The sequence below is a fragment of the Melitaea cinxia genome, chromosome 7, assembly GCF_905220565.1.
Source record: "Melitaea cinxia chromosome 7, ilMelCinx1.1, whole genome shotgun sequence".
Lineage (NCBI taxonomy): Eukaryota > Metazoa > Arthropoda > Insecta > Lepidoptera > Nymphalidae > Melitaea > Melitaea cinxia.
Window position 1 is genome coordinate 16,846,861 of NC_059400.1, and position 12,308 is coordinate 16,859,168.

Consider the following 12,308-nt stretch of genomic DNA (forward strand, 5'->3'; position numbering starts at 1 on the left):
CGTCGGAGCAGGAATATAAATATCGTCAGATCGTGTCGATAGTTGCTACCACTTGGTGTTTTACGTTTGAACTGCGATCGCGATACGACGATTTATCGGAGCCGGGCCGGGATTACGGCTACTTGAGATGTTTTGGGGCAAAGATTATGGAATTAGTTTTATAAGCAGACATTGCAAACGACCGACTTTTGTTCAATATACAATTTTACTGAGATGGGACACAACGACTAAAGTCTTACTCAAAATTTGGAGCTACCTGACTACGAAAGTACATCAACGTTACAGATGATTATCGCTAAATAGGACTGCTTTCAAGTAGTGTTGTGTTCCTGTATGAGTAAGGAAGCCAGAGCTCCTGGAAAGTTGAATCGATGATTTCTAAAAGGGCACTTGTCACACTGTATTCTCTAGGTTAAAATTTTACAGGAGACACAAAAAACATTATATTTTTTTAAATACATAGAAGAGGATAATAGTTTTCGCACATGAGATAGAATACTTATAATCCTAAAACTGTCTGAAAAAAAAAATTCATTTTGATAAATAGTTTTTGAGAAATATGTATTACAAAATCAAGGACAAGTGTCCTTTTTGAAATAAACATGACATTGTGCCCTTTTAACAACTAACACTGTTATTTTCATACAAAAATTAATTTAAAATAAAACCACAGTTAATCACCGAATTAAATTTTTATTACATTATTCCACTGACCAATCATAAATAGCACCCCAAAATTCCATTGCTTCATCTGGAATGTAATCTTTAAGCTTTTTTAGATCATCCATTTTATTCTTTTTTTTTCAGAATACAGTTTTTCTGTTGGTAATTGAAGATCAAGGTACATTGGTTTTTCTTAAGATAAATTGAAATGATATAAAACCATTAATAAATTCTTTAACTGTCACACAATGGGGCTCATCAGAATTAAAATTAAATTCATGATACTTGGAAATGCTAAACTTTTCTTTAATTTGACCAGGCAAAGTATTGTTTGCCACTTTAGTTTTATAAAAGAATTTTTGATACCAACTTTGAAAATTCAAAATGTCATTTTGACTCATTAAATATACAATAAATTTTTCATGAATTTTAGAGCATTCTAATATTATTTTTTCAACATAATCATTTATTGTGTAGATTCTGTCAATAGTTTTAAGCTTTCTTTTTATTATACCAAATCCACGATCACAGGGCAAAAAGGAGTGGCCCCGGATCGGAAAGTATAAATTAATTTTTTTGAAAACCTTTGTTTCAACCAGAGCCATCATGAACCTTATCATTGAATGATTTTTGTTCTGCCCAGCACAGTTATCGCAAAAAAGGTCGAATGAAACCACAGATTAGTAGTTACAAGGGCACTTGTCCATTGACAAGTGCCTTTTTAGTTCTAAACGAATATTTTGTTCGCGTACCAACCTAAGGAAAAAGAAGTGACATGTGACTTTTTTACACAAAATGAAAGAAAACATTGTCTCCAATAGATTCCATTAAAAAAAAAAATGCCTTCGAGACGGACAAGTGCCCTTTTAGAAATCAATGATTCAGTTGTCGGAGTTAGGCATCTGCAACGCGCTTGTGCTCTTGGTTATCACGCGTAGTCGCGTACATAAGCTATGGCATTTGTTGATTTGAGGCATAAGAATAAAAAACATTGTTATTATTTATCAAGCAGTTGTTTTATTTTATATGTTGTCCTCGTGTAAATTTTAAAATATAAGTATATATTTGAATAAAAATAATTATATTAAACAAGTATGGTCAGCGCTTAATATACTATTCACATGCACTGCCACATCTGCGTACCAGTTAAAATAATCTTTGTCACAACTCGAAAAATTTGTCTGTTGAGATCGTGAAATGAAAATAGACATCTGATATACGGCGGCGTGATGTTCGTAAACACTGTTTAGCGCGAGATTTATGAATAACCGTGAGATATAGTAGTTGAATGAAAACATTGTTATAAACTAAACGCAGTAACTGCCATCGTAAAACACAAGTTTTATGGATGAATTGCACATATCAAGCGATATATACTCCGTGTAAATGTTTTGTTTGCCTAAAAAATGGTATGTTTTTACTATAAAAAGAACATTTGATGTTGGCGGATAAGTTACACGCGTTTTATGAATCGGTTTTGCGTTTTTTATTTTCTCCATTTTCTGTTACTATTTATTTATTTTGAACGGAATGTTTACGAAAATTATCGGTAAATTACTACTGTTTGTATGTTACTACTTGATAGTAACAGATGGCGTTAATTGCGGGAATAAATTTTTGAGTTTTACGGTCTTAGGTGTATATAAGGCTGACTAGATAACTCTGTATAGCGTCTCGCCCATTAAAGACTGTCTAACTTAAGTGAGGTGCATTACCATTTTGACATACCTATTCACCTTTACAATGTTCTCTGAAAACAAGAAATGACCCCCTATTTCCCCCAGGAGCTCTGGTTACCTCACTCCCATTCGAAGACAGTATTATTAAGGTTTGATCTTCTGAAATGTACTACCCCGCCAGTCGGGCTGCTCCAAATTTTAACCAGGTCATTTCTTGCTGTGCCCTACCTCAGTTAGGCTTCAAAAGTATTCTTCAATGATTATTTTGCAAATCAAAAATATATTTGTTTTAATTAATTAATTGTTTTTAAAAATGAAACTACTCTTTAAAAGAAAAACTGTTTTATTATAAAATTTGTAATACTTCAGTACTTAGGTAGTCTTTTTGATGATCGAGGAGAAACAAACACACCTCCACAAAAACACACATAGACACACACATTGAACATGGTGTGTTTTGATAGTGATATAAACGGTTTCAGCATATTACAAAATATCTATTCTAGCAATCACTGTATATGACAGAAAATTAATAATCTAATTAAGTCTAGACGGGTTGTCTGGATGCGTATTGTGGTAATACTGAATCTATAAGCATTGAAAACAACTAACATCTCAGAAAATTATTTTTTAGACTGGTTCATATGTCTGAAGTCCACTTGATGATTTTTATTAAGGTTTCGTAAGTTATCGGGTATGTTTTCTAGTTAGACGCCGCGTTGGCGCAACGGTTACAGCTATTGATTCTGTCTGTTGCGCTGGCGGTTGCGGGTTCGATACCCGCACATGACAAACATTTGTATTGGCCATACAGGGGTTTGCCGTGGGTCTGGGTGTTTGTGCAGTCCTTGTGGGTCTCTCCACCGTGCCCCGGAGAGCACGTTAAGCCGTCGGTCCCGGTTGTTATCATGTACAACCGATAGCGATCGTTACTCGTAATAGGGAATATATCTGCCAACCCACATTGGAGCAGCGTGGTGGAATAAGCTCTGATCCTTCTCCTACATGGGAAAAGAGGCCTATGCCAATAGTGGGATATTAAAGGCTGAAGCGTGTTTCTAGTTTGTACACTAATATATTTAAGCACGAATTGTTTAACCGTATTTTGGTTTTTAGTCGGTAATTGTTATTTAATATTTTGTTTAAGAAGTTATATATTGAAATTGTTGGTTATCTAAAAAAAAAATTTCTAAAGGTCGTTCCTTCAAAGCATTATATGTAGGGGAAAACCGGGATAGATGCCTCACTTTTTGAAATAGCCACCTAATTTTAAAAATATGATTTTCATACGAATAATTTTTATTAATATAGCTAGCTCAATCCTTTATGTTGAATTATTACTATTTTTTTAACCTACCCAATGCAGATTAAGCAGAAATTAGCTTTTCGTGAACCCTTTTTTTTGAGGATAGATGCCTACCTATGTGGATAGTTGTCCCACCATGAAAATAGTGAGTAGGATAGATGCCCTTTAAACCATGTAAACGAAAAACCCAAACCAAATGTTAGGTAGTTCTACTCCTAAAACATCGATTGTCTCCAAGAAACATGGGCCAGAGTAATGAAAAACATTTTGTGTTTTTTTATATCTTTTAATTGTTATAATTAGAATATAATTTTTATATCACACAGATTACCATACCTAATTAAATTTTTAAAGCTTTTGTTTCTTCATATCGTTTCATTCTTAATAGTTGGTCTAAAATATTCATATCAAGTGTCAACATGCACATTGCACAATCATACTTTTTTATCGAAAGCTGACTGTAGGTTTTCTATGGTCAAGAACATACTCGAACTCGCATTCCTTCCTTTCTTTTATATTTTCGTGGCATAATTCTGCTAGAATTAGTAAAACATAAATATAGGTAAATACATAAAAAATATAACAGACACAAAAAAATTTAAACATATAAACTTACTCTGTATATGGTGAATGAAGGGATAGATAAGGGCACCTATACCTCAAAAATCAGGGCAACTATCCTTTGTGATTGGGATAGATGCCTGATGATTCATTTTATTTCTATAACAAATTCCTAAGACATAAGTTCTATTATACAAAGTAATCTAAAGCATAATTAATTTAAATTATAAGTTTGAACACTAACAAAAGATTAAGTATTTATGCGCGTGTGTGTCAAATACATGGTTACATTTATTTTATGATTTATATAAAATTACATTACATGAATTAAAAAATTATGTATAAATAGTAAATACTCTATCATATAATCTATAAGTGTGCGAAATATCATACTCTTCCGTTCGCACACTTTTCTTAAATTAAATAAATCTTAATTAAATTTAAATCTATACTTGTAAATTTTTCTTAATCCTAGTCATTATCTAATTAAAACGTTGATTTAACACGAACCAACATCGTTATTAACGAACAAACGATCGTCCGTTCGTCACGAGTTCGAAATTAACCAGTTTTGAAGCAATTTGTTCTAAATTATAACAATTAACGTTCTTATCTGTAATTTGATATCGAATTGTTAAAAATTAACTCACTTATACCGCATAAGTGGGAGAGGTGTGAATTTTTATCACCAATTAACTGATGCACCCAACTTCCTGTGTCTGTTCCAGTGATAGGCTTACGCGATGTATATCAGTGTTTTATTTACGCTGAACTCAACTTTTTTATTGGGCCTAAGATGCTACTTCCGTTTGAATTACTTTTTGTATAAATACAATTTTTTTTCTGTATGTAACTTACAAATGGTAATCTGGTGTACCTTAGTGGTATAATTTACTACGACTGATATCTATAATAATATATATAAAAGCAAAAGGTCACTCACTCATCACGAAATCTCCGAAACTATAACACCTACAAACTTGAAATTTGGCAGGTAGGCTCTTTATAAGACGTAGGCATCCGCTAAGAACGGATTTTACGAAACTCGACCCCTAAGGGGGTAAAACGGGGGTTGGAAGTTTGTATGAAAGTTCTATGTTTTTGAAGTAAGAGACTTGAAATTTAAAATGTAAGCTCTATAGATGATGAAAAGGTGTCCAAATAATGTATCTTTAGAAATCAACTCCCTTTTGGGGTTAAAACGGGGGATGGTAGGTTGACCCACTCATCACGAAATCTCCGAAACTATAACAGCTTTAAACTTGAAATTTGGCAAGTACGTTCCATAAAGGGAGTAAACATTTGCTAAGAACGGATTTTATGAAACTCGCCCCCTAAAGGGATAAAACGGGGGTTGAAAGTTTGTATGAGAGTCCTATGTTTTTGAAGGAAGAGACTTGAAATTTAAAATGTGTGCTTTATAGATGGTGCGAAGGTGTTCAAATAATGTATCTTTAGAAATCAACTCCCTTTTGGGGTTAAAACGGGGTATGGTAGGTTGACTCACTCATCACGAAATCTCCGAAACTATAACACCTGCAAACTTGAAATTTAGCAGGTAGATTCCTTATAGGGCGTAAACTACTTTTAAGAATGGATTTTACGAAAATTAACCCCTAAGGGGATAAGACGGGGATAGGAAGTTTCTATGAAAGTCCTATGTTTTAGAAGTAAGAGACTTGAAATTTAAAATGTATGTTCTATAGATGATGAAAAGGTGTTCAAATAATGTATCTTTAGAAATCAACTCCCTTTTGGGGTTAAAACGGGGGATGGTAGGTTGACCCACTCATCACGAAATCTCCGAAACTATAACAGCCTTAAACTTGAAATTTGGAAAGTACGTTCCATAAAGGGAGTAAACATTTGCTAAGAACGGATTTTATGAAACTCGCCCCCTAAAGGGATAAAATGGGGGTTGAAAGTTTGTATGAGAGTCCTATGTTTTTGAAGGAAGAGACTTGAAATTTAAAATGTATGCTTTATAGATGGTGCGAAGGTGTTCAAATAATGTCTCTTTAGAAATCAACTCCCTTTTGGGGTTAAAACGGGGTATGGTAGGTTGACTCACTCATCACGAAATCTCCGAAACTATAACACCTGCAAACTTGAAATTTAGCAGGTAGACTCCTTATAGGGCGTAAACTACTTTTAAGAATGGATTTTACGAAAATTAACCCCTAAGGGGATAAGACGGGGATAGGAAGTTTGTATGAAAGTCCTATGTTTTAGAAGTAAGAGACTTGAAATTTAAAATGTATGTTCTATAGATGATGAAAAGGTGTTCAAATAATGTATCTTTAGAAATCAACTCCCTTTTGGGGTTAAAACGGGGGATGGTAGGTTGACCCACTCATCACGAAATCTCCGAAACTATAACAGCCTTAAACTTGAAATTTGGAAAGTACGTTCCATAAAGGGAGTAAACATTTGCTAAGAACGGATTTTATGAAACTCGCCCCCTAAAGGGATAAAATGGGGGTTGAAAGTTTGTATGAGAGTCCTATGTTTTTGAAGGAAGAGACTTGAAATTTAAAATGTATGCTTTATAGATGGTGCGAAGGTGTTCAAATAATGTCTCTTTAGAAATCAACTCCCTTTTGGGGTTAAAACGGGGTATGGTAGGTTGACTCACTCATCTCGAAATCTCCGAAACTATAACACCTGCAAACTTGAAATTTAGCAGGTAGACTCCTTATAGGGCGTAAACTACTTTTAAGAATGGATTTTACGAAAATTAACCCCTAAGGGGATAAGACGGGGATAGGAAGTTTGTATAAAAGTCCTATGTTTTAGAAGTAAGAGACTTGAAATTTAAAATGTATGCTCTATAGATGATGAAAAGGTGTTCAAATAATTTATCTTTAGAAATCAACTCTCTTTTGGGGTTAAAACGGGGGATGGTAGGTTGACCCACTCATCACGAAATCTCCGAAACTATAACAGCTTTTAACTTGAAATTTGGCAAGTACGTTCCATAAAAGGCGTAAACATTTGCTAAGAACGGATTTTATGAAACTCGCCCCCTAAAGGGATAAAACGGGGGTTGAAAGTTTGTATGAGAGTCCTATGTTGTTGAAGGAAGAGACTTGAAATTTAAAATGTATGCTTTATAGATGATGCGAAGGTGTTCAAATAATGTATCTTTAGAAATCAACTCCCTTTTGGGGTTAAAACGGGGTATGGTAGGTTGACTCACTCATCACGAAATCTCCGAAACTATAACAGCTACAAACTTGAAATTTTGCAGATAGGTTCCTTATAGGGCGTAAACATCCACCCTTAATGGGATAAAACGGGGGTTGGAAATTTGTGTGAAAGTCATAGGACTTTATTAAGGTAAGAGACTTGAAATTTGAAATGTATGCTCTATGAATGTGACGAAGTGTCCAAATAATACATCGCAATCTATATAATATATAAAAGTGAAAGATCACTGACCGGATGGTCCATCCACCCAAGATGGACAAAGGTGAAATTTGACAGAGAGGTAGATTATAGTTAGTAGATGTTCGCTAAGAATGGATTTTGCGATATTCCACCGCTAAGGGGGTTTAATTGGGGTTGATAGTTTGTATGAAACATATACAGCAGCTATAAGTTCGCCTGATAGGTTATTTATACTGCAGCCTGAAAATAAAACTAAAAATGTGGTGTATAGAGAGGTTTTATAAAAATAACTATTAAATTATACTAAATTGTGCCTTTTAAAAAAGTTACTCAGAGTGATAAGCATTTCAAGTGACTGAAATAAAAAAATAATTTGCGTTAAGCATCTTAATAGTCGCGGGCAACAGTTAGTGTATTATAAAACAAAGTCCCCCAAAAGCGTATGTGATCGATTCCCTCAAAATCTACTGAACGGATTTTCATGCGGTTTCACCAATGGAGAGAGGGCTTCAAGAGGAAGTTTTACGGAACGGCTAAGCCGCTTTTGATGAGAGTTTCACTGGAAGTTTGCCGGGAAAACTTTGTGTCAAACTGATTTCAACGCGGGCGAAGCCGCGGGCACAGCTAGTTCTGTATAAAGCTTATTATATTTTTTTTAATATTTTTTTAATGAATATTTACAACAATTTTTACTAAAAAAAATAACAATAAATTAACGCTTGTCGTTTGAATCGACGTTGTTCGAAATAACGGTCTTCAGTAGGATGTCAATCCCGTATTAGGGGGTTCGAATATATACACAACACAAAAGCTTAAACAACCAGGTCAGATCTGTAAAGCCTATATATTTGTCACGCGTAGGGATTGAACTCACAACTGCGACCACATCAGCCAGTTGTGGCTACCGTGGCGAAACATTATAACAATAGATTACATAATTTTGTTTGCATGTAAACGAAAAAAACCGACTTCAATTACATCGACAAGTAATACAACGTAGGGAGACGAAAATATAGTGAAGTAAATACGCAATATCAAAGATTACTCAAAAAGTTGTTACCAAATCTCGATGATATTTAAATATGACCACACGATAAACACCAGCTTTCGATTAAGTTAAAAATCATCAAAATCAGTACACCCAGCAAAAAGTTATGCGGTATAATACAACGTAGGTCGACGAAAAAATAGTCAAGTAAAAACGCATTATTAGATATAACTCGAAAAGTTGTTGTTAGATCTCAAATAAATTGAAGTGGGACCAAATGACACATATCACCTTTCGATTAAAAAAAATTGCCGAAATCGGTCTACCCAGACAAAAGTTCTGAAGTAACGTATATAAAAAAAAAAGAAAAAAAAATACAGTCGAATTGAGAACCTCCTCCTTTTTTTGAAGTCGGTTAAAAACAGACAAAACTGTGCAAATAATGTACATCTAACTAACAATTTAATACCACACATACATGTAATAATAATCTAGAACTTAGATAATGAAACATTTTAACGCATCATAAGCACACTGATAAGCACAAAAAGCGCTCGAACAGCGCTTTAAAATATTTTCAAAAGAACATGTCGAACTAATTAATAACGTGTAAACAAACCGACACTCCGAGTGTTCACGTGTTGCACATAAACACGCATCTACCCGTCAATTACGACATCAAAACATTTTAAACTAAACAGCACCAGTATCTAAAGTTTAGTTTAGTATCTAAACTAATACAAACCCGTCATCGCATCACATGTTTATGATTATCGTTAAAAAATATAGTACATATAGTCAACGCTTCGGTTACGTCATAGATTATTTAATTTTAGTATTATGACAGAGGTACCTGATTGATGGATTTTTGTAATTTTTTTTTAAAAGAAAAAAGGAGGTTATGTCTCTCAGTGACCACGTTCCATCCATCGATCCGTGCTAAGTTATCCGTTAATTTTAATTATTTGTAAAAATATACCGACTTATATCATACAACCAATCAAATAATAAAATTAAATTACCGTCAACTTAATACTCGTATGTACGTTTGATATCACGGCCATAGTTTTTTTTTTGTCTAAATATGGCCTCAATAAGATTTATAGTATTAGTAGATTTTCCAAGATCTCGTACCAGACCATGAGAGTAATTACAGACTATTTATTGCTAAGTAATTTTATTTTTATAGCACTCCTATAAAGGTCAGTTACAAATTCCTATTTGCACAATTTGCCACTGCAGTGTGTGACAACATAACTAACGAGTCTATAATACAAATGGGATAGCCTTACATCTATACATTTTTTTACTTCAGAACGTGCTGTTAAAATAATTGCGTATGTGTGTAATTTTTGCTCAAGCACACGTATAGAATATCTGAGTATTTATTCCACTTTCATTAGTTTTCGTTTTTCTTTCATTTAAGAGTTAACGTTAAAAATATTGGAAAAAGCATAGAGAATAATAATATTGCTGCATCTCGTTTTTTTCTTTTTGCTTTTGGGATACTCATGATGTACTCATTACGACATGAATGAAATATTACCGTTACTGTCGCAAAAAAAAAACACAAAAAGAAAAAAAAACATATCTTCCTCTCAATTTCCGTTCGCCTCACCCGATCACACTTTTTGTAACACTCGTCACGCATCCACCAACCTACTCCTCCAAGTCAAGCGTGTGTAAAAAAGTTTTACTTAATACAATTACATGCAGAACCTGTCGCATCTGCCAATAACATATTCTTAGGAATAAATCGACAAGCTATTTGTTTTACATACGAAGTTTATGAGACCAATTAGGGGCCAGCTTATTAACACTTAAACACACGAAGTAATGATCTCTCCGATGTACATTTGTTTTCGTTGGCCCTCACTATTTTTAACCCAAATGTTTAGTGTAAGGGCCTGTCTCACCCATTGCCATTAAAGCAATCTGAAGTATAACTGTATCCAATAGATAAGTTTATGATATATTATTATTATTTTCCATCTTTTTTACTTTATTTGTGATACATTTCTATTTGCTAGCTGTAATTATAAAAATTTTACTAATTTAGGTAGCAATGGTCCTAATGACCTTTTTTGATCCTGCTGTTAAAGTCTATTCGTAACTTATGTGCAGGATAACTTTATCCACAAGCGACGAAACAAGCTCTAGTAATAACTACTTATCTAAATATAAAATCTCAATAAAAAAAATCTAAATAAAAAAAGTATGTAGCTATACCAGTCGGCTGTTACCTATAACACAAGCATTTAGTTGCTTACTTTGGGAACAGATGACTGTGTGTGTATGATGTATATATTTATATATCTATATATCTTAAGGATTTCTATAGGCATAAGAAATATTAATATACTTTTTCACTTTGTCTGATATTTTTATCTTCACTTTATTTTGTACCGAAGCGAGTTGCTTTACAGCCTATAACGTTCCAATATAATAGGCTGTAAAATAAAACATTCCATTCAAATAGGACTTACAATTTCTGAGCTCAAAGTGTGTCAGGGTGCAAATACCGTTCAGTATTATTTTACTACAGATCTCTTCGTAACTGAAAATACTAGTTTTAGTAATAAATTATCCTAATCGTTTGCTTATCACTTATGATTATAACTTTATCCAATCACTGCACCTTTATTGCCATAATCCATATCATTATGAGTCCTATTAGGCTATAGAAGATCAATTTATTATGCATGTATTATAGATATAAACCTTTCTCTTAAATCGCTCTAACTAATTAAAACAACCGCATCAAAATCTGTTGCGTATTTTAACGTTATAAGCATACATAGAGACAGACAGCGGGAAGCGACTTTATTTTATGATATGTCGTGATGATTTTTTTACCGACTACGGTAGCCCTCCGCAACGCCCTGTAAGAACTTCGTTCCAAAAATCAACTTCCCAACATTACTTCCTATATGATAATAACGCTAAACAAATACAATGTGCAACTAACCCTTCAAACGCCTCAACCCTCTACCGGTTCACCTCCTGAAAGACTTGACTCAGGCGCTATCATCGCCCACTATAAACGATATTCTTATCAGTTCGCTCGTAAACAGCCAGCTTTATACGCTTCCGACTTCCTTTGTGCGTCACTCTGTATAGGATACTTTGTAGCGCTTTGTCTCGCGTTTTTTTTACCCCTCTGTATTTGCTGTCAGTGATAAGAGGGTTTGTTTAAAAGTTAAGTGAGCTTTTTATAGGGAAGGGTTATTTTTTTTTCGGCTGAAATGGGAATACGTAATGTTCTGTTTTATTTGGTCATGGATTATTATGTTCTTTATTTTGTTTTTTAGTTTGTTTTTTGACCGATGATCTACGTAAGATTGCCGGTGTAGGCTGGATGATGATTGCGGAAAACCGGGATGTCTGACGCGACCTTGGGGAGAACTATATCTAACTATGGACTGCAATAGGCTGAACTGAAACTGATATTGTGCTGTAAGTTCATTTTGTTGTTTAATATTATTCTTGCTTTATAGCTTTCGTAGGTGTTCGTACTTTATTTATCGCTCCTTATCGAGCTTGTTTATTCGTCTGTTACTAGGCGCTAATTATGTTGAGATTACTGATATTGTAATGGTTACGACAGAACGATATTAGGCATTTATTATTTTATACTAACTAGTTTTTCTTACGCTTACGCTTCAGCCTGTAATATCCTACTGCCGGGCATAGGCCTCTTTCCCCGTGTAGGAGAAGGACC